The sequence below is a fragment of the Heterocephalus glaber genome, unplaced genomic scaffold (assembly GCF_053883595.1).
Source record: "Heterocephalus glaber isolate CG9 unplaced genomic scaffold, H.glaber_assembly_v1.0 deba00001687, whole genome shotgun sequence".
NCBI classification, from domain to species: domain Eukaryota; kingdom Metazoa; phylum Chordata; class Mammalia; order Rodentia; family Bathyergidae; genus Heterocephalus; species Heterocephalus glaber.
The window spans coordinates 8,372,387-8,397,512 of record NW_028258412.1 but is presented as its reverse complement, the minus strand read 5'-3'; the positions used below and the strand labels follow the sequence as shown (position 1 = coordinate 8,397,512).

The 25,126-nt window shown below is 37.2% G+C and overlaps 1 protein-coding gene and 1 pseudogene across 3 annotated transcripts in view; one reads left to right on the top strand and one right to left on the bottom strand.

The window, feature by feature from the left end:
• Positions 1 to 25,126, bottom strand: part of Slc5a1 (solute carrier family 5 member 1) — a 157,382-nt gene that overhangs the window by 90,711 nt on the left and 41,545 nt on the right. The window lies entirely within an intron of this gene.
• On the top strand, positions 10,350 to 11,592 carry LOC101708747 (UDP-N-acetylhexosamine pyrophosphorylase pseudogene; annotated as a pseudogene).

Here is a 25,126-nt window from a genome sequence, read left to right as displayed (position 1 = left end):
AATTGCAGCTATCATCATCCATGATCCTGGAAAGACCAAAATTTGTAATTTTTATTTCTCCACACGCTGTACCATTTACTGAAAGAATATGACCTGGTTTGAGGTCATAGTGTATGATGGGAGGTTTAATTTCATTTAAGTACTTTAGAGTAAAGCATTCACAATCTGCATGATAATGGATTGGGCTTCTTTCTCCAACATTAATTTGTGCTGTTTCAGGTTGAAGTCCAGATCATTTCCCTCACAGTACCCTAATACTGTACAAAACAAGTCCGTGTCCAATGAAAAGTAATCATACAGCTTAAATATTCTGGGATGATCTAATTCTTTGTGAATACGGTATTCCCTACATGCATGCTTGTGGTAATTCTCCTTCTCATCTCTCCACTTTTTATTTAACTAATGAATTTTCACAGCCTCATATCTTTGCTCTGTTAGATCAAATGCCTTGTAAACTTCACTGAAACCTCCCCTACCAAAAAAATGTAACAACAAGAATCTGTCATTGAGGGATTCATCCCAGCACTCCCAGCCCAGAGGTAGGGGGCTTCTGAGCTGCCGTCCCACTGCTCCTGGTCCAGAGGAAGGGGCATCCCAGCCACCATCCCTCCTGTTGCTCCCAGCCCAGAGGTAGGGGCTTCTGAGCCACCATCCCACTGCTCCTGGTCCAGAGGAAGGGGCTTCCTGGCCCCCATCCCTCCCACTGCTCCCACCCCAGAGGAAAGGGCTTTTGGGTTGCCTTCTGTCCCGCTGCTCCCAGCCCAGAGGAAGGGGCTTCCAGGCCACCATCCCTACTGCCACTCCCAGCCCCTGTCCCACCTCTCCCAGCTCAGAGGAGGTGAGCCGCGCTGGCACCAACAGCACCCCCCTGCCCCCCAAGTTGAAATGAGAAAACATGTAAATAAGTCTCAAAACCAGACTTCTAGATCACCTACAGCAACCTCAAAAGGAAATGAGATGGAACATTCTGATACTCAACCACCTGGACCCACTGAACTGGCAACAAAAGGGGATCTGGAAAAAATGAAATCAGAAATAATTTCTCAGATAACAGGAGAAATTGTGCTCCTAGTGCAAGACATGATTAATAAATCTGGAGAGGAGCTCAGGAACACGATGGAATCCCAACATAGGAAACAAATGGAATCCATAAAACAGATCCAAATAGATTTCCAGGACATGAAAAACTCCATTGAAAGTCTACACAGCAGAATGAGCCAGTGTGAGGACAGAATTTCAGATATAAAAGATAAGATTGCAATTAATGACCAGGAAAAGAAAAATGGCTTTAAAATTATAAGGGAACATGAGAAATCAATCCAGCAGCTGCTAGATGATGCAAAGAAGAAAAACATAAGACTGACTGGAGTCAATGAAGACACAGGAGAGAGTGCAGATGACATAAAAAAAACTCTTCACAGAAGTAATGGCAGAAAACTTCCCAAGCAGGGGGAAAGAACTTGACATACAGATAAGTGAGGTATACAGGACACCAGATAGCCTTGATCAAAAAAAATCTACACATAGGCATATAATTATTAAGATTCCAGAAACACAACAGAAGAACAAAGTTCTCCAAGCAGTCAGAGAAAAGAAACAAATCACATACAAAGGAAAGCCCATCAGAATCACAGCAGACTTCTCAACACAAACCATCAAGGCAAGAAGAACTTGGAGTGACATATTCCAAGCCCTAAAAGAAAACAGCCTCCAACCCAGATTGATGTGCCCTGCAAAAATATCTTTCAAAATGGATGGAGAATTAAGATACTTTCATAACAAAGAGCACCTTAGGAACTTGGTGAATACCAAACCAGCACTTCAAAGAATTTTACACAATATCCTAGAAGCAGACATTGAGGATCACAACCCCAGGAAGCAAAGCAGAATGAATCCATCTGGCATGACAAGAAATTAAATGTAAAGGGGGAGAACCCAACAAAAAGAAAAAGTCATGGCAATGACAAGTCAATACGTTTCAGTTATAACCATCAATGTTAATGGTCTCAATTCACCAATCAAAAGAAATAGACTGGCAGAATGGGTCAAGAAGCAAAATCCAACAATATGCTGCATACAAGAAACACACTTCATTCAAAAGGAAACTCATAGACTGAAAGTTAAAGGGTGGAAAACAATACTCCATGTGACAGGAACCCAAAAAAAGCAGGAGTAGCTATCCTCTTTGCAGATCAAGTAGATTTCAAACCAACACTGATGCAGAGAGATGAAGAAGGACACTACATCCTTGTAAAGGGAAGAATCCAAGAGGAAGAGATGACAATCATAAATATCTATGCACCAAACACTAGTGCACCCAACTATATAAAACAAATACTAATGGACATGAAAAGTCATATATGCACTAATACAATTGTAGTGGGGGACCTCAACACCCCACTGTCACAAATAGATGATAGATCAACTAGACAAAAAATAAGTAATGAAATACTAGAACTCAATCGAACTCTTGAACAAATGAACTTAACAGATGTTTACAGAATCTTCCATCCCACAAAATCAGAATACACATTCTTCTCAGCTGCACATGGATCATTCTCCAAAATAGACCACATACTCACACATAGAACATGTTTAAGTAAGTGCAAAGGAATTGAAGTTATCCCCTGCATATTATCAGACCATAGTGTGATGAAATTGGAGATCCATAGCAAAAGAAACTCAAAAAATTTCATAAACAGGTGGAAATTGAACAACACACTCCTGAATAAACAATGGGTCACAGAGGAAATTAAAGAAGAAATCAGACAGTTCCTTCAATTAAATGACAATGACAATACAACATATCGGAATCTATGGGACACAATGAAAGCAGTCTTACGAGGGAAATTCATAGCAGTGAATACGCATATTAGGAAAACAGAATGAGCCCAATTAAAAACCTGATGCTGCACCTCAAGCTTCTAGAAAGAGAAGAGCAGGACGAGCCCAAAGCTCATACAAGGGGGGAAATTATAAAGATCAGGGCAGACATCAAGCAATGGAGACTAAGAAAACAATACAAAAAATCAATGAACCCAAGACTTGGTTCTTCGAAAGAATCAACAAAATTGACAAACCCTTAGCCAACCTTGTCAGAAAAAGAAAGGAAAAGGCCCAAATCCATGCAATTAGGAATAAAAGGGGTGAAATTACAACAGACCCAGCAGAAATCCAGAGGATCATCAATACCTACTTCCAGAAGCTATACACAAATAAAATGGACAACACAGAAGAAATGGACAGATTCTTAGATACATATGAATTACCACATTTGAATGAAGAAGACCTAAAAATTCTAAACAACCCAATATCAACCAATGAAATTGAAAACATAATTAAAAACTTATCAACTAAGAAAAGCCCAGGCCCTGATGGCTTCACTGCTGAATTCTACAAGATATTTAGAGAGGAACTACTGCCACTACTATTTAAACTCTACAATGAAATTGAAAGGAAAGCAATACTCCCAAATTCATTCCTGGAAACAAGCATCACCTTGATCCCCAAAGCAGAGAAAGACCCAACCGAAAAAGAGAACTATAAGCCAATCTCCCTAATGAACATAGATGCAAAAATCCTTAATAAGATATTGGCAAATAGAATGCAGAAGATCATCAAGAAGATCATACAGGGCCGGGGATTTAGCTCAGTGGTTTCACTGCCTGCTGCACAAGCACGAGGACCCAAGTTCAATCTCCGGTTCCAAAAAAAAACCAAAGAAAAAAAAGAAGATCATACACTCTGATCAAGTGGAATTCATCCCAGAGAGGCAGGAATGGTTTGCCATACACAAATCAATAAATGTTATACACTATATCAATAGAGCCAAGGGCAAAAACCATATGATCATCTCAGTAGTTGCAGAAAAAGCATTCAACAAAATCCAACACTCATTCATGATTAAAAACCCTACAAAAAATTGGAATAGGCAAGGCTTTATCTCAACCTGATACAAGCCATCTATGAAAGCCCAACAGCCAATATCATACTAAATGGTCAAAAACTGAAATCCTTCACTCTAAAATCAGGAACAAGACAATGATGTCCACTATCACCACTCCTGTTCTGTGTAGTTTTGGAAACATTAGCCACAGCAATTAGACAAGAGAAAGAAATAAGAGGGATAAAGATAGGAAAGGAACAAGTTAAACTGTCATTATTTGCAGTTGACATGATGCTCTACATAGAAGACCCCAAGAACTCCACCAAAAGTCTTCTAGACTTAATAACCAATTTAGTAGAGTAGCTGGATACAAGGTCAACACAGAAAAGTTAAGAGCTTTCCTATACACAAACAACAGACTCACTGAAAAAGGAACTGGAGAAACAACTCCCTTCCCAATAGCATCCAAAAAAATGAAATCTGAAATGAACAGACATTTCTCAGACAAAGAAGTAGAAACAGCAAATAAACAAATGAAAAAAATGTTCAACATCACTAGTCATTCGAGAGATGCAAATGAAAACAGTGCTGAGATTCCACTTCACCCCAGAAAGAATGGCTGCTATCATGAAATCAACCAATAACAACTGCTGCCGTGGCTTTGGAGAAAAAGGAACACTTCTCCACTGTTGGTAGGAGTGTCCACTGTTGCAGCCACTGTGGAAATCAGTACAGAGATATCTCAAAGAACTAGGACTAGATGTCCCATTTGACCAAGCTATTCCCCTACAGTATATCTTCCCAAAAGAATTAAAAGAATCATACCATAGCGATATATGTTCACCATTCACCCATGTTTATAGCGGCACAGTTTGTAATAGCTAAAACATGGAAACAGCCTATTGCCCATCAACTGGAGACTGGATAAAGAAGATGTGGGTTTTTTTATAAAATGGAGTGCTACTCAGCCATATAGAATGAGAAATTAGAGGCATTTATAGCTAAATAATTGAGGTCATGCTTTTAAGTGAAATAAATAGAACACACATGTGTAAATACCAAATAGTTTCTCTGGTGTGAGAAACTGAAAGTGTAAATAAGGATCAAAATATATAATAGATAATATAAAATAGGAAGAAAAGGTCCAAAGGGAAGGGTAAGTGGGAGGGGTAGGGGAAAGGAAAAAGGAATGGAATTAACATGAGAAAATTGGAGGGCAGAGAAGCTCAGCCAGTCCCAGAACCTGGAAGGAAGCTCCCCACCTCCATCCCAGGCTCCTAGGGCAGAGAAGGTGAGCCAGTCTCAGCACCCAGAAGGAAGCTCCCCCACCGCCATCCCAAGCTCCCAGGGCAGAGAAGCTGAGCCGGACCCAGAACCCGGAAAGAATCTCCCCTGCTGCCATCCCAAGCTCCTAGGGCAGAGAAGGTGAGCCTTGTGGGCGCCAGAAGCACACCCTCCTGTGGAAATGAGAAGACACATAAACAAGTCTCAAAAACAGACATCTGGATCACCTAGAGCAACCCCAAAGGAAAACAAGATGGAACAATCTGATACTCAACCACCTGGACTCTCTCAACTGGCAACAAAAGAGGATCTGAGAAAAATGAAATCAGAAATAATTACTCAGATAACAGCAAAGATTTTGCTCATGGTGCAAGACATGATTAATAAATCTAGAGAGGACACAGATAAAAAAAATAGAGGATCTGAGGAACATGATGGAATTCCAACATAGGAAACAAATAGAATCCATAAAACAGATACAAACAGATTTCCAACAGATTAAAAACTCCACCGAAAATCTGTGCAGCAGAATGAACCAATGTGAGGATAGAATTTCACATATAGAAGATAAGATTGCAATTAGTGAGGAGGAAAAGAAAAGTTGCTTTAAAATTGTAAGGGAACACGAGAAATCAATCCAGCAGCTGCTAGACAATGCAAAGAAGAATAACATAAGACTGATTGGAGTCAATGAAGAAAGAGGAGAGAGTGCAGATGACATAAAAAACTCTTCACAGAAGTGATGGCAGAAAACTTCCCAAGGAGGGGAAAAGAACTTGACATAGAGATAAGTGAGGCATATAGGACTCCAGCTAGCCTTGATCAAAAAAAATCTACACATAGGCATATAATAGTTAGGATTCCAGAAATCCAACAGAAGAACAAAATTCTACAAGCAGTGAGAGAAAAGAAACAAATCACATAAAAGGAAAGCCCATCAGAATCACAGCAGACTTCTCAATGCAAACCCTCAAGGCAAGAAGAGCTTGGAGTGATGTATTTCAAGCCCTAAAAGAAAACAGCCTCCAACCCAGATTGATGTACCCTGCAAAACTATCTTTCAAAACTGATGGAGAAATAAGATACTTTCATGACAAAGAGCACCTTAGAAACTTCATGAATACCAAACCAGCACTCCAAAACATTTTAGACAATACCCTAGGAAAAGACAATGAGGATCACAACCCCAGGAAACCCAGCAGAATGAATCCATTGGGAGTGACAAATTAAACGCAAAGAGGGAGAATCCAACAAAAAGAAAAAGTCATGAAAAGACTTTTAAAACTTTTGACTTCATCTCCCCAATGAGTGTATAATTCAATCTTATTATTGTACTGATTAGTATTTTTCTGATTCTAGAGTTGCACACCATTCCTTGAGCTATACTGGCTATTTATCATCTTCTTAGGTCTACATTTTAATTGGGTTGTCTATTAATGAGCTCTAAGAATTCTTTATATATTCTGGTCATAGGTTATATCCATTGTAAATATGGTCTGTTTAAGGACTACTTTTCATTTTAATGATGTCATTTGAAGTTCTAAATTTTAATGGAATCCCATTAATCAATTTTTTTCTTTTATACATCATGTTTTTTGTATCCTAGGTAGTTCTTGCCTACCCTGAATTCATAAATATTTTCCCTTATAATTTCTTCTTAAAGTTTTATACTTTTAGGCTTTCTTATTTAGGTTCATAGAGCCCTTCAAGATATTTTCATGTATGGAAAAAAAGGGTTGAGGTTAATTTTTTATATACGGATACCAGGTATTCTAGTGCCATTTGCTGCAAACACTCTCTTCCTCGGCTCTTGAATTGAGTTTATATTCTATAAAATGCTAAGGTTAAATAATCTTTCAAAACTCAGTGGACCATATATGTATGGTTCTATTTCTAGATTCTCTGTTTTATTCAAATGATCTGTATGTCTTTCCTTACACCAATGCTGCCTTGATTACTGTAGCTTTAGAGGAGGTCTTAAAATTAGGTACTGAACGTCTTACAACACCGTTTTTGTTTTTGTTTTTGTTTTTGGCTTTTCTAGGTCCTTTGTACTCCTACATAACTTTTAAATTTCAATATCCAATTCTTCACTTATACCAAGTATACACAGACCTGAATTTTTATATATACCTTGTGTTTTCTAATCCTGCTAAATTCAAGTACGGGTTCTAGGGGCTCCTAGAGATTTCTTAGTATTTTCTCTGTAGATGATCATTTCATCTGCATATAAAGATTTTGCTTCTGCCATGCCAATCCTATCCTAGTTGTGTCATTTTATTGCCAGACTATTTTGGTGGGGACTGGGTTTCAAAGTTTAATGGACAGATAAAGAGTAAGCATATCTGCCCTTGTTCCCCACCTTAAGGAGAAAGCATTGCATCTTCTCCATTTATATAAGGCATTCTCGCTGGAGGTGTGGAGTACATGTCTTTAATCTGTTGAGAAGGTTCTGTTCTACTTCTAGACTCCTGATAGCTTTTGCCATGAACAGCTGTGGAATTTAGTCCAGTGCTTTTTCTCTGACTAGTGACAGGATCATATGGCTTTTTCCTTTCCTCTGTTAAAAGGATGACTTTTGGGGGTGGATCTTCCAGTGCTGGACCAACACTGCCATCCCTATAACAAAAAGACTTTCTACATCCTGCCAGATCTGACTTCTAATAGTTTGTTTTGTTAAACAAATTTCTATCTATGTTCATACTTCTTTCTTCTATTATCTTTATCCAGTTTTAGGATTAGCACAATGTTGAGTTCCTCAAATGAGGGAAGAAGTGTTCCTTCTTTTTTATGCTTTAATTGTTTGATATAATTTATCAGTTAAAATGTATATGAGCCTGCTGTTGTCATATAGGTAGGTTTTCAAGCTAGGAATATACTTTCTTTAATAGGTGCTATTCAAATTTTATATTTCCTCCAGAGTTAGTTTCATTAATTTATCTTCCAAGGTACTTCTTAGAAGTTGTCAAATTTATTTCAAAACAGATTTTTGTAATATGCTTTCTATATCCTTTTAAATTCTGTAAAATCTGTGTAATGTCTCCTAGATCTTAATATTGTAATTTTAAAAATGTATAACTGATATTGTGTAACAGGAAGAAAAGGTCTAAAAGAGCAGGGGAGTTGGGAGGGGTAGGGGAAGGGAAATAAGGGAAAGGGAAAAATATGAAAAGAGGAAAAAAAATGGAAACAAAGTCTTTGCAAATAGGGAAGGGTGGAGGAGGTGAAGGGAGGGTAAAGGAAGGGGAAAGAAGTAAGAACCAAGATACTCATGTAAAGGTACAAGATCCCAATGATGAATGTAACTGTATTTTATACCAAAAATGTACCAATAAACTTAATGGGGAAAAAAAACATGAGAAAATTAAAAAATGGAAACAAAGACTTTGTAAATAGGGAAGGGTGGAGGGGTTGAAGGAAGGGCAGAATATGAAGAAAAATAAGAACCAAGATACATTATGTAAAGATACAAATCTCCAATGGTGAATGTCATTATACTGTATACCTAAAATGTACAAATAAAAGTTTTTTAAAAAAATATATCACGTAAAGGTATAAATTTCCAATGATAAATGTTGATGTATACCTAAAATGTATACCTAAAACGTACCAATAAATGTAATGAATTTTAAAAAACAACAAAAGAACATGAAACATGAATCCAACAGCTGCTGGGTGACACAAAGAAGACTAACCTAAGATTAGTTTGAATTAGTGATAAAACAGAAGTTAGAAAAATGCCATAAAACACTTGCTTACTGAAGTAATAGCAGAAAACTTTTAAAATATGGGAAAAGGATTTAACATGCAGATAAATGAAGAATATAGAACTCCAATAGGCATGATCAGAAAAGAATTTTTCCATGCCACATCAGAGCCAAAATAGCAGAGGTCTAAAACAAGGACAGAGGAGTTTAAGGCCAGCCTGGGATACATAGTGACTTCATGGCCAACCTGAACTATATAGTAAAATCCTATCACAAAACACAAACAAATAAAAATAAAACTTCTGCAGTGAAGTCATATAATTTTTCTATTAAAACTGGTCTTTGTTCCAATAGCAGGCAATGAAAATGAAGCAGTAATAAAAATAAAACCTACCGACTCAGTGAGGTGAGAGGGGCAGGGAGCCGGGACTGGTGCTGCCCTCGGCCCCCCTCCTGGCCCACCCCGCTGCCCCGGCCCCCCGGATTAGAATATATATTCTGGGTGGGCTCAGGGACCCAATGTGTGGCCTAACCAAGGGATCTGGAGCCGGAGCTGGGGGGAGCCACACCAAGCGAGAACTTCTCCAGATTTCTCAGAACAAAGTAGCAGTTCTCCTTCTACCTGGTGGGCAGGGGACAAGACTTGGAGTTGCCACCCCAGAAAGAATGGCTGCTATCATGAAATCAACCAATAACAAATGCTGGCGGGGCTGTGGGGAAAGAGGAACCCTGCTCCACTGCTGGAGGGAGTGTAGACTGGTGCAACCACTGTGGAAATCAGTATGGAGATACCTCAAAGAACTAGGACTGGAAGTCCCATTTGACCCTGCTATTCCACTGCTGGGGATCTTCCCCAAAGAATTAAAAGAATCATACCACAGTGATATATGTGCACCCATGTTCATAGCAGCACAGTTTGTGATAGCTAAAACTTGGAAACAGCCCAAATGCCCATCAACTGGAGACTGGATAAAGAAAATGTGGTTTTTAAATAAAATAGAGTACTACTCAGCCATAAAAAATGAGAAATTGGAGACATTTATAGCTAAATGGATGCAAATTGAGGCGATATTCTTAAGTGAAATAAATAGGACACACATGTGTAAATACCAAATAGTTTCTCTGGTGTGAGAAACTGAAAGTGTAAATAAGGACTAAAATGTATAATAGGTAATGTGAAATAGGAAGAAAAGGGGCAAAGGGGAAGGAAGTGGGAGGGCTAGGGGAAAGGATAGAAGGGAATGGGATTAATATGAGAAAATGGAAAAATAGGAACAAAATCTTTGTAAATAGGGAGGATTGGAGGGGTTGAAGGGAGGGCTGGGCAAGGGTGAAAAATAAGAACCAAGCGAGATTATGTAAAGGTGCAAATTTCCAATAATTAATGTCATTATATTGTATACCTAAAATGTACCAATGATTAGAATGAATAATCGATAATGCAAACTAGGAAGAAAATGTCCAAAGGGGTAGGGGTAGTGGGGAGGGCAGGGGAAAGGAAAGAAGGGAAAGGACAAATGATGAGAAATGGAAAAAAATGGAAATAAAGTCTTTGTAAATAGGGAAGGGTGGAGAGGGTGAAGGGAGGGCTAGGAATGGGGAAAAAATAAGAACCAAGATGCATCATGTAAAGGTACAATTCCCAATGAGAAATGTAATTGTGTTGTATACCCAAAATGTACCAATAAAAGAATTAAAAAAAAAAAAAGACTGGGAGTTTCTTATGCCAAGGGAATGTACGATGTTGGTTTACCATCCCATAAGACACTTTTTCAGATTTGAGCAGAGCATATGCTGAAGCTACAACTGTTAGCTGAAAAATATTATGTCAACAAACACTTCATTCCGTGATGGAAATGGGAGTCTTTATCAGGCTCTTGCAGCCCAGAATATTGTAGAGGATATGGAACAAAGAGGCATTTGGTGCATTCATGTCTATTGTGTGGACAATATATTCGTAAAAGTGGCAGACCCAAGATTTATTGGATTTTGCATTCAGAAAGGAGAAGACTGTGGGGCAAAGGTGATAGAGAAGATGAACCCTACTGAACCAGATGGAGTGGTTTGCCAAGTGGACGGTGTGTACCAGGTGGTAGAATATAGTGAAATTTCCCTGGCAACAGCTCAAAAACGAAGCTGAGATGGATGACTGTTGTTCAACGTGGGCAACATGGCTAATCATTTCTTCACTGTACCATTTCTGAGAGATGTTGTCAATGTTTATGAACCTCAGCTGCAGCACCACGTGGCTCAAAAGAAGATTCCATATGTGGATTCCCAGGGGGAGTTAATTAAGCAGAAAAGGCAAACAGAATAAAGATGGGAAAATTTGTCTTTGACATCTTCCAGTTTCCAAAGAAGTTTGTGGTGTATGAAGTATTACAGGAAGATGAGTTTTCCCCACTAAAGAATGCAGACAGTCCGAATGGGAAGGACAACCCTACAACTGCAAGGCATACTTTGATGTCCCTTCATCATTGCTGGGTCCTCAATGCAGGGGGCCACTTCATACATGAAAATGGTTCTCGCCTTCCAGCAATTCCTTGCTTGAAGGATGCCAGTGATGTACCGATCCAGTGTGAAATCTCTCCTCTTATTTCCTATGCTGGAGAAGGACTAGAAAGTTATGTGGCAGATAAAGAATTCCATGCCCCATTAATCACTGATGAGAATGGAGTCCATGAGCTGGTCAAAAATGGAATACGAGCCATATAGCAAGTTCTGTTACAACAAGGGATAGCTTTTTATCTTCAACAGACCAACTGTGAACCTACAGGACCTGTCCTGGAAGACTGAAGTTTGAACATTCACAGGGTTTCATTTTGCTTGTTGAACTCTTACAACTACTACAAACCTCCCAAGATCCAGATGACTGAGCTTCAGATAGCACTTTTATGATTCTCAATTCATTAAAGGTCTTATTTATATTTTTTAATTGTCTGATTTATTTCCAAGTCAAGGAAAACATTAGCCATCTAGGAAATTTCTTATAGCTTAACTATAGTCAGGATGTTCAAAATCACTTTACTTGGAGGTGGAAGTTTTTGTTTTTGAAATTGTACATAGTTATAATATGTCATTGTACATGTCAGAAGGTTTCTATGGTACTAAAAGTTTGTTTTATTTTATCAAGCATTAAACTTTTTAAAGAAAAAATAAATAAAAATAAAACCTACCAATTAAGAAAATCCCAGGACCTAATAGATATACTGCTGAATTCTACAAAAACTTCAGGGAGGATCTAACGCCAATACTCCTCAAACTCTAATGAAATCAAGAGGGAAGAAGTGTTCTCAAAATCATTCTTGGAAGCTAACATTGTCCTGATCCAAAAACCAGACAAGGACCCAGCCAAAAAAGAGAACTATGGTCCAGTGTCTAATGAATATAAATGAAAAAATCTTCAACAAAATATTGGCAAACAGAATGCAAAAAAATCATAAAAATAAATCATACACCATAACCAAGTGGGTTTTATCCCAAGGAACCAAGGATGGTTCAACATATGAAAATCAATAAATGAAATTCATCACATAAAAGCAAGGACAAAAATCACATGATCATCTCAGTAGATGCAGAAAAGGCCTTTGACAAAATCCAGCAGCCACTCGTGATTTTAAAAAACCTGAAGAAAATAAGTATGAAAGAACTTTATCTCAATCTGATAAAAACCATTTATGACTAACTTACTGCAACATCATATTAAATGAGGAAAAACTGAAAGCTTTTTATCTAAAATCATGAAAAAATCAAGGATGTCCACTATCACCACTTCTGTTCAACATAGTCCTCAAAACACTAGGCAGAGAAATCAGGCAAGAAAAAGAAAAGAAAGGATGAAATCAAAGTATTATTATTTGCAGATGATTTGATACTCTACTCACAGAATCCAAAAGTTCCACCAAAATATTCCTAGAAGTAACAAATTTAGCAATGTAGCAGAATACAAAATAAATACAAGTCAATAGCATACTTACATGCTAATAATGAGCTCACTGAGAAAGAAATTAGGAAAGCAATACCATCCACAATAGCATCAATATAAATTAAATACTCAGGAATTAATCTAACCAAAAATGTGAAAGACCTCTACAAAGAAAAATTACATCAGTCTGAACAAGGAAATTGAGAGGATATCAGAAAAGATATCCCTTGTTTCTGGATAGGTAGAACCAATATAATCAAAATGGCCATACTTCCAAATCTCATACATAGATTTAATGCAATCCAAAACAAAATATCAATAGTATTTCTCACAAATCTAGAGAAAAAATCCTAAAATTCATATGGAAGCAGAAAAGACTCAGAACAGCAAAAGCAATCCTGGGTAATAAAACCAAATCAGGAGGCATCACAATTCCAGATTTGAAGTTATACTACAAACCTCCTGTGATTAAAACAGCATGGCACTGGCACAAAAACAGGCATGTGGATCGGTGGAACAGATCAGAGGAAACAGAAACAACACCAAGCACATTCAGCCATTTGATCTTTGACAAAGGGGCCAAAATATACATTGGAGGAAGGAGCCTCTTTAATAAACGGTGTTGGAGCCAGGCATGGTGGGGCATGCCTGTAATCCCAGCACTTGGGAGGATGAGCCAGGAAGATTGCTGTGAGTTTGAGGCCAGCTTGGGCTACATAGTGATTTTGAGGCCAGCTTGAACTCCATAGTGAGACCCTGTCTCAAAAAACTGAAAAACAAAAAAATTTTAATAAAAATAAATGATGCTGGGAATATTGGATATCCACATGCAGAAGATTGAATCTAAACCCATATATTTCATCATGTACTAAACTAAAATAATAATAGATCAAAGATCTAAATATTAAGATAGAAACACTTAATCTGATGGAGAACAAAATAGGTAAAACTCTTGAAGACATAGGCATAGCAGAGGCCTTTCTGAACAGAACACCAATGGGATAAGAAATAATATGGAGAATCAACAAATGAGATCACATTAAATTAAAAAGCACACCAAAGGAAACCACCAATAGATGGAAGAGACAACTTACAAAAGGGGGGTGCAATTTTTGCCAGGTATTCCTCAGAGGACTAACATGTAGAATATATAAAGAACACAAAAAAACTTAGGCCCTTCAAAATAAAAGACCCAATCAAGAAATGCACAACCAAAATGAATAGACACTTTTCAGAAAAAGTACAAATGGTCAACAAACACAAGAAAAAATGTTCAATATCACTAGCCATTCAAGAAATGCAAATTAAAACAACATTGAGATACCACTGTACTCCAGAAAGAATGGCTATCATCAAAAAATCAAATAATAACAAATGCTGGTGAGGATGTGGAGAAAAAGAAACTCTTCTTCATTATTGGTAGGAGTGTAAACTAGTACACCCACTATGGAAATCACTATGGAGAGTCCTCAAAAAAACTAAAAATAGAAATTCCATTTTACCCAACTATTCTCCTTCTAGATATCTTCCCAAAAGAGTTAAAGTCATCATATTACAGGGATATATGCATTCTTATGTTTATAGCATCACAATTTATAATAGCTAAATCTTGGAAATGGCCTATATGCCCATCAACAGATGAATAAAGAAAATGTGGAATTTATACACAATGAAGTACTTCTCTGCCATAAAGATAAACTTGAGGCATTCATAGGTAAATGGATGCAACTTAAAAGCCATAATATTAAGTGAAATAGCTCAGACACACAAGCTTAAATATCACATGGTTTCTCTTATATAAGAATATATACAGAGAGCGAGAGAGAGAGAAGGTAGGTAAATAGTAAGCAAGGAGATCTACTTCAAATGGATAGGGGAACAAGAAATGGAGGAAGGGGAAGGGAAATGAAATGAAAGGAAAATTGATGAAAATAGAGCTTTTGAAAGTGGAACAAAGGCAACTTCCAGGAAGATGGCAGAGTGGTGAACAGCAGAGAAACAGCCTCCCTGAGAGTTACTGTCCAGATGCTGGAATATAGCAATGTTAGGAAGAGAAGAAGGAGGGAAATTGGTCCCCAGGACTTAGCAAGAATCTTAAGTGAGAATTGAACCCCATGGGGAGAGTGAAGAGAGAGACATCAATGCAGAAGAAAGAGGTGGCAAGCAGCACTTTCTCCCTGGTTCCTAACTTGCTGCATGCAAAGAGTGGCTTGAACCTGCAGACACACAGTGACTACAGGTGATTCCAGAGGCCTCCATGGAGAAACACACCAATAGAAAGAAGGAGTGGATGCAGCAGACTTCAGTGGCTGGTGAGTTATTTGGGTTCAGATGTACCCCAGGAGAGGGCAATTGGCTGGTAGCCATCTTGGAGAGGAGCCAACTGAGCTTGGAACTCAGAGCAGCTGCAGACTGGCTCCATCTAGTGGGCCCCAGTGTCAGAGTGAGAACTGAGTTCAAATCGGTAGGAAGTCAGGGAGCTGAGTTCAAGCTGGCAAGAGACACCTGGAGTGTTCCAGGCTGAAGAAATCAGGTTCCAGGCTGAAGAAATCAGCCTGAATAATCAGGCTGGAACCTGATTCAGCCAGCAACTATCCTGAATTTCAGTGGAAGTAAAGATGCAGGCTTGTTGGGATTATGCACTACCCCACCATAAATCTATGACTGGCTTGCTGGGATTAATCAACATGGATGTGGTCTCTGCCACTCTGTCTACCAGTGACAGCAGAGACACACCCTGAAGTGGACTTTTTTTCTTCTGTTCTTTTTTTTTCCTTGTTTTTGTTTTTGTTTTATTTTTTCTTGATTTCTTGTTCTTGTTTTTATATGTGTGAACATTGTTTCTAATTTTGTTGTTATTGTTGTTGTTCTGTTCTTGTTTTTATTTCTTCCTTCTCTCTTTCCCTCCTGTACTCGTCACTAGTTTCCCAAAGTTCATTTAATCTTTCTTTGTCTTCCAGCCTTGCTTCTAATCTCTTCCTCTTCTATATCTCTATTTTTTTCCATTAAGTTTATTGGTTCATTTTAGATATACAATACAGTTACATTTATCATTGGGATCTTGTACCTTTACATGATGTATCTTGGTTCTTATTTTTTCCCCATTCCCCATTCCCCTGCCCTATATCTCTTTTTCCCCATAACCCCTTTTAAGCTTTCTCCCCTGAGGGTAAAATCATAATATTGAGGGCATATTTATACAATTTTCTGATTTGTTTTAGATTTTGTTATATAACCACTAATATAGTTCACATGGTTAAAGGTGGAAAATTAATAGTCATCACAGTTTGTCATTTCCTAGGCTGTGTTTGATGCTATTGTTATTGCCAATTATACTACTTTAGCCAAGGTTACATCATTCTTCTAATCAATTGTTCTTCCTGGTATGTCAAGACTGAGATTGCCTGAGGATCATAAAAAATACTATAGAACAGTGTCAAAGAATAAAGGGTTAGGCCAAATAGGCAGCAACTTCTCATCCCTAGTAAATTGAAGAGGTAGGACCTTGAAATAGACTCAAAACTCAAGACCCAGTTACACCTAGAAGATGTCTCAGAGAAGAAGTGATTTCCTAAGGTTTCTAAATACTAGCAATAAAGTTACTTATCATAAGCAATGTACAAGCATCAACCCAGAAATTAAACTGAAATTAGAAAATGGAAGCAAGATGCAACTCCAGACTTCCAGCTCACCAAAAGGAAACCCAGGGGCAATGAATGAGGTGAAACAATATGAAAGTCACCCAGATGCACTCTTTGAAGTGGTAACTGCAAAAGTAATAAAGTAAATGAATAAGGCTCTAGAAAAAAATCAAATCAGAAATAATGTATCAAATAACTACAGAGATGGTGACCATAATGAAAGACAAGGTTAGTAACTCTAGAGCAGATACAGATCCAAAAAAAGAGAGATTAGGAAAATGATGGAAACCAGGAACACCAAGTATAGGAAAGAGATGGAACCCATGAAACACATTCAAACAGATATCCAGGAGATTAAACATTCCAAACAAAGAAGATGCAGCAGAATGAGCCAATGTGAGGACAGAATATCAGATTCTGATACAAGGGGGAACTGTGGTTAGTTATCATGAAAAGAATGATTTCTTAAAAATAGCCAGAGATCATGAAAAATCAATTCACAGCTGCTAGATGATGCAAAGAAGAATAACGTAAAATTGATTGGAGTCGGTGGAAAAGCAAGAGAGGGCCAGGGATTTAGCTCAGTGGTTCTGCCACCTGCCTCACAAGCAGAAGGACCAGAGTTTGATCCCTGGTACCAATAAAAAAAGCAGGAGATAGCACAAATGACATTAAAAAACTGTTCATAGAAGTAACAGCAGAAAACAAAAAGAAGTAACAGCAGAAAACTTTCCAAATATGGAAAAAGAATTTGACATACAGATAGATAAGTGAGACATATGGAACTCCAATTAGCTATGATCAAAAAAACCAACAAGGCATATAGTAGTCAAGATTCCACAAATACTACACAAGAACAGAATATTAAAAGCTGTTAGAGAAGAAAAACACATCACCTATAAAGGAAAGCCCATCAGAATCACAGCAAACTTCTCAACACTAGCCCTCAAGTCAAGGAGAGCTAAGAGTGAAATATCTCAAGCCCTAAAAGAAAACAACCTCCAACCCAGATTGATCTACCCCACAAAACTACCTTTAAAAATTGATGGAGAAATATTTCCATGGTAAAGAACACCTGAAGAAACTCACGACAACAAAAACAGTACTCCAGAATGTTCTGAAGGATATTTTAGAAAGAGCAAATGAGGACTACAGCTCCATTTACCCCAACAGAATAAATTTACCAGGCAAGGCAAGTAAACAGAGGAAGGGAAAGCGGGGGCACCAACAACAGCAAAATAACATGACAAGGATAAGTCAATACATCTCAGTTATAACCATCAATGTAAATGGTCTCAATTCATCCACCAAAAGAAACAGACTGGCAGAATGGATCAAGAAGCAAGATCCAACAATATGCTACATACAATAAATATATTTAATTCACAAAGAAATTCATAGACTAAAAATCCAAAGATGGAAAACAACACTCCAAGTGACAGGAACCCAGAAAAAAAGCATGGGTAGGGGCCAGGGATTTAGCTCAGTGGTTTTGCCGCCTGCTGCACAAGCTCAAGGACCCGAGTTCGATCCCCGGTACCAAAAAAAAAAGCATGGATAGCTATTCTCTTTGCAGAAAAAGTGGATTCCAAGCCAAGACTGATTCAGAGGAACAAAAAAAGTCACTACATCTTTGTAAAGGGAACAATCCAAGAAGAAGAGATAACATCATAAATATATATGCACCAAATACCACCACACCCAACTATATAAAACAAATATTAACAGACATGAAAAATCAAATAAGCACTAATACAATTGTAATGAGGGACCTCAATATTATGGTGTCACATATAGATCAACTAGAAAAAAATTCAATAAAGAAATATCAGAACTGAATCAAACTTTTGAACAAAAGGACTTAGCAGATGTCTACAGAGTGTTCCATCCCACAACATCAGAATACACATTCTTCTCAGCTGCAGATGGGACATTCTCCAAAATAGACCACATACTAGCTCATAGAACATGCATAAGTAAATGCAAAGGAATTAAAATTATCCCATGCATATTATCAGACCATCACCCAATGAATTTGGAAATCAATGGCAAAAGAAGCCACCAAAACTTCATAAACACATGGAAATTAAATAACACCCTTTTTAACAACCAGTGGGTCACACATGAAATTAAAGAAGAAATTAGACAGTTTCTACAATTAAATGATAATGCCAATAAAACATACTGGAACTTCTGGGGCACATTGAAGTGAGTCCTATGAGAGAAATTTATAGCAGTAAATTCTCACATCAGGAAAACAGAATGAGCTCAAATAAACAACCTAATGTTGAACTTCAACCTTCTAGAAAAAGAACAAGTCAAGCCCAAAGTTCATATGAGGGAGGAAATTATAAATATCAGAGCAGAAATTAATGCAATTGAGACTAAGAAAATACAAAGAATCAATGAATTGAAGAGTTGGTTCTTTGAAAGATTAAATAAAATTGACAAGCCCTTAGTAAAACTTATCAAAAAAGGAAATAAAAGACTAAAATCCATGCAATTAGAAATTAAAAGGGTGAAATCGCAACAAATCCTGAAGAAATCCAGAGAAATCATCAATGCCTACTTCAAGAAACTGAATTCTAAAAAGATGGAAAACACAGAAGAAATGGACAGTTTCCTAGATACATATGAATTACCAAAGCTGAATCAAGAAGATATAAAAATTCTAAATAAATCAATATCAGCGATTGAAATTGAAGACATAATTAAAAGCCTACCCAAAAACAACCAACAAAGAAAAGCCGAGGTCACTGCTGAATTCTACAGTAAATTTATAGAGGACCTAATACTGCCACTTCTCAAACTCTTTGAAATTGAAAGGGAAGAAATACTCACAAATTTGTTTCTGAAAGTAAGTATTACCCTGATACCAAAATCAGAGAAAGATCCAATCAAAAAAAAAAACAATTATAGGTCAATCTCCCTAATGAACATAGATGCAAAAATCCTCAATAAGATACTGGCAAAAAAAAATGCAGCAAATCATCAAGAAGATTATACACAAGTAGGATTATATACAAGTAGGATTCATCCCAGGGATGCAAGGATGGTTCAACATACACAAATTAATAAATATAATATACCATATTATTAACAAAGCCAAGGACAAAAACCATATGATCATCTCAATAGCTTCAGAGAAAGCATTGGACAAAGTCCAACACCCCATTCATGATAAAAATTTTTTAAAACCTACAGAAAATTTGAATAGATGGTCTTTATCTCAATCTGATAAAAGCCATCTATGAGAAACCAACAGCCAACATCATACTAAAATGGACAAAAACTGAAAGCTTTCACTCTAAAATCATAACAAGATAAGGATGTCTACTCTCACCTTCTTATTCAATACAGTGTGGAAACATTACCCAGTGCAATTAGACAAGAGAAAGAAATAAAAGGAATAAGGCTAGGAAAGGAAGAAGTTAAATTATCATTTATAGGTCACATGATACTCTACATAGAAGACCCCAAAAACTTCTAGATGCAATAACCAAATTCAGTAGCTGGATACAAACTCAACACTCAAAAATCAATAACATTCCTATACACAAACAACAAATTCACTGAGAGACAAATTAGGGAAACAACACCTTTCACACCAGCATCAAAAAAAATGAAATATCTAGGAATCAATCTAATAAAGGAAGGTAAAAACCTTTATATTGAAAACTACAGTAATCTGAAAAAGGAGACCAAAGAGGATAACAGAAAATGGAACGATATCCTTGATTTTGAGTAGAAAAAAGCAATATAGTGAAAATGGCCATATTACCAAAATTGTTATGCAAATTTAATGCAATTCCAGTCAAAATACCAATAGCATATCTCACAGAATTAGAGAAAACAATCCTAAAATTCATATGGAATCAGAAAAGACCCGGAATAGCAAAAGCAATTCTGGGCAACAAAGGCAAAACAGGGAGCATCACAATCCCTGACTTGAAATTATACTACAAAAGCTACTGTGATAAAAACAGCATGACACTGGCCAAAAAAAAAAGTCTTGAGGATCAATGGAACAGATTAGGAGATACAGAAACAACTCCAAACATACTTAGCCACCTTATCTTAGATAAAAGAGCCAAACACCTTCACTGGAAGAAAGATAGCCTCTTTAATAAATGGTGCCTACAGCTCGTAATAGCTAAAATTTGGAAACAGCCCAAGTGCCCATCAACTGGAGACTGGATAAAGAAGATGTGGTTTTCCTATAAAATGGAGTACTACTCAGCCATAAAGAATGAGAAACTAGAGACATTTATATTTTGTTGTTGTTGTTTTTGGTACCAGGGATCGAACTCTAGACCTTTCGCTTGCAAGGCAGGTGGCAGAACCACTGAGCTAAATCCCCAGCCCTACTAGCGACATTTATAGCTAAATGGATGCACATTGAGGCCATACTCTTAAGTGAAATAAATAGGACACACATGTGTAAATAGTTCCTCTGGTGTGAAAAACTAAAAGTGTAAATAAGGTTCAAATGGTATAATTGATAACGTGAAATAAGAAGAAAAGGTCTAAAGCATAGGGGAAGTGGGAAGGGTAGGGGAAAGGAAAGAAGGGAAAAGAAAAAATATGAGAAAAGGAAAAAATGGAAACAAAGTCTTTGTAAATAGGGAAGGGTGGAGGGGGTGAAGGGAGGGCAGGGAAATGGGGAAAAAATAAGAACCAAGATACATCATGTAAAGGTACAAGATCCCAACGATGAATGTAATTGTATTGTATACCTAAAATGTACCAATAAACTTAATGAAAAAATAAATTTAAAAATAATAATAAATGGTGCCTGAAAAACTGGCTTTCCACATGGCAAAGATTAAAACTAGACCCGTTATCTTTCACCATGCACTAACCTAAAATCAAAATGGAGCAAAGACCTAAATATTAAAACAGAAACACTAAATCTGCTGGAAGATAGAATAAGTAGAACTCTTGAAGATATTGCTGTAGGCAAAGACGTTATGAACTAAACCCCAATCGCACAGGAAATATCACAAAGAATCAACAGCTGAGATCTCATCTTATTAAAAAGCTTTTGCACAGCAAAAGAAACTACCAACAGAGTGAAGAGACACTGTGGGAAAAATTTCTGTGGGAAAAATTTTAGCCAGTTGTTCCTCAGACAAAAGACTAATATTTAGAATATATAAAGAACTCAAAAAAATCAAACTCCTCAAATGTAAGGACCTAATCCAAAAATGGACATCTGAAATGAATAGATACTTCTCAAATAAAGAAGTAGAAACAGCAAATAAATATTTTAAAAAATGTTCAACATCACTGGTCATTCAAAAAATGCAAACTAAGACAACACTGAGAGTTCATCTTATTCCAGAAAGGATGGCCATTATCAAGAAATCAACCAATAACAAATGCTGGTGAGGCTGTGGGGAAAAAAGAACCCTTCTCCATTGTTGGTGGGAGTGTTGACTGGTGCAACCACTGTGGAAATCAGTGTGGAGGTTCCTCAAAAAACTAAAACTAGAGGTTTCATTTGACCCAGCTGTTCCCTTCTGGGTATCTTCCTGAAAGAATTAAAAGAATCATACCACAGTGATATATAAACACCCATATTTATATCAGCACAGTCTGTAACAGCTAAATCTTGGAAACACCCCAAACGCTGATCAACCAATGAACAGATAAAGAACATGTGGGGGTTTTTTAATACAGGTGAGTACGAATTTGCCATAAAGGATAAGCTTGAGCTATTTCTAGCTAAACTGATCTACCTTGAGACCATCCTCTTAAATGAAATAAGTAGGATACGCATATGTAAATACTGCATTGTTTCTCTAGTGTGAGAAACTGAAAGTGTAAATAATGTATGATAATACATTAATAATTATAATTATAATTAATAATGTATAGTAATTATAATTATAATTAATAATGTATAATAATAAAAATGTATAATAGACATTGATTGGGAAATGCAAAGAAAATATTCAAATGCCGGGGAACAAGGGTGGAGGGAGACAGAAAGAAAGGAAGAGACAAGAAAAAAGAGAATAGAAGGAAAAATGGAAAAAAAGCTTTTTTAAATAAGGAAGGGAAGAGGGGTTGAAGGGAGGGGAGGGAATGCAGAAAAAAAAGGAGTAAGATATATCATGTACAGATACAAATTCCCCATGATGAATTTTATCATTATGTATATGTAAAATGTGCCAATAAAATTTAAACATTTTTTTAAATGAAACAAGGAACAAAAGTTTAAAGGAGCAGAAAGAAAGGAGAGGGATAGGAGATGAAAAAACAGAATTAAGATGTATTATGTACATGTACCAACTCCTCACTATAAATATAATCATTATGTACTGCACATATGTACTAATAAAAAAGGAAACATCTAAATTATAAAGCTGCCTCTTGATCATAGTTCTATTTGTTAAGTGACAATATGCAAATTTAGAAATTTTCTAGTTAGAGAATAAAACAAAGGAAGCTACAGCGTCACCTTGTGGTGAGACCCAGCACTACACTGAGCTTGTTCCCTGCCATGCCCTTCAGTCACACTCCACCATGTTTGGATGTGAAGTGTTTGGATGAGGAACTGTCAGCAAGAGCTAAGAGATTGAGTAAACAACAGACATGACCAGGAGTCAGAAAACTTTGTTGGTGGAGCCTCCTCTGAAGTATTATTGGCCTCCCTTCTTCCTAATATACTTCACACAAGATCAAGTCAGCCAAAATTAGAAAGTCTAAAAGATAAAAGAAATAAGAGAATATACAGCAGGATGTGGTAGGATGTGTAATCCCAGCACTTGGAGAAGTTGAGGCAAGAGGATAGCAAGTTTGAGTCCACCATGGGCAATGTAGTGACTTTGTGAGACCCTGTCTCAAAAAACAAACCAAAAGAAAAAAAAAAAAAAAAAGAATGGGAATGTAGCTCAGTGTATCTCTGGGTTCAATTCCTGTAAAATAACAGTGAAGTTATGTACTCAAGTAATAGAAGATTATCAGTGAACCTCAGACTTCCTTGGAAAATAAATTAACCCTTTTCAAAACATAAAACTGCCCAATGGCAGAAGCAAAACCAGGGATCAACAGATGGCAAATATTTCTCATCCCTAGGGTCAACTTCAACTAATTGATAGTAGCTAACAGAACATTTCCATGGACTTCCCTGGTTGGAAAGCAGATCTAATAACTCCAGATGTTATTTGCCTTTCCCAACCCAAACTCCACTGCAGAAGCAAAAGTACATAGTTTTTTTCAATGTTAGGAGTTCAATTATATCATAACACCAAGTCAAGTAAACTGTAAGCTGGAGTCTGAAGTGGTTAAACCATTAGTGCTACAATTTTTCAATTAAATTTCAATTAATTAAATTAAATCAGTGATACAATTTTTCAAGGCCACAGATCAAATAAAATGAAATCAAATAATATCAATTAATAGGGCAGAGAAGGTGAGCTGGTCCCAGCACCCAGAAGGAAGCTCCCCGCCTCCATCCCAGGCTCCTAGGGCAGAGAAGCTGAGCCAGTCCCAGAACCCGGAAGGAAGCTCCCCTGCTGCCAACCCAAGCTCCTAGAGCAGAGGTGAGCCGCGTGGGCACCAAAAGCACCACCCCCTCGTGGAAATGAGAAGACACATAAACAAGCCTCAAAAACAGACTTCCAGATCACCTACAGCAACCCCAAAGGGAAACCAGATGGAACAATCTGATATTCAACCACCTGGACTCTCTCAACTGGCAACAAAAGAGGATCTGGGAAAAATGAAATCAGAAATAATTACTCAGATAACAGCAAAGATTTTGCTCATGGTGTAAGACATGATTAATAAATCTAGAGAGGACACAGATAAAAAAATAGAGGATCTGAGGAACATGATTGAATTCCAACATAGGAAACAAATAGAATCCATAAAACAGATACAAACAGATTTCCAACAGATTAAAAACTCCACCGAAAATCTGTGCAGCAGAATGAACCAATGTGAGGATAGAATTTCACATATAGAAGATAAGATTGCAATTAGTGAGGAGGAAAAGAAAAGTTACTTTAAAATTGTAAGGGAACACGAGAAATCAATCCAGCAGCTGCTAGAAGATGCAAAGAAGAATAACATAAGACTGATTGGAGTCAATGAAGAAAGAGGAGAGAGTGCAGATGACATAAAAAACTCTTCACAGAAGTAATGGCAGAAAACTTCCCAAGAAGGAGAAAAGAACTTGACATACAGATAAGTGAGGCACATAGGACTCCAGTTAGCCTTGATCAAAAAAAATCTACACATAGGCATATAATAGTTAGGATTCCAGAAATCCAACAGAAGAACAAAATTCTACAAGCAGTGAGAGAAAAGAAACAAATCACATACAAAGGAAAGCCCATCAGAATCACAGCAGACTTCTCAATGCAAACCCTCAAGGCAAGAAGAGCTTGGACTGATGTATTTCAAGCCCAAAAGGAAAACAGCCTCCAACCCAGATTGATGTACCCTGCAAAACTATCTTTCAAAATTGATGGAGAAATAAGATACTTTGATGATAAAGAGCACCTCAGGAACTTCATGAATACCAAACCAGCATTCCAAAGAATTTTACACAATATCCTAGGAACAGACATTGAGGATCACAACCCCAGGAAGCAAAGCAGAATGAACCCATCTGGCATGACAAGAAATTAAATGTAAAGGGGGAGAACCCAACAAAAAGAAAAAGTCATGG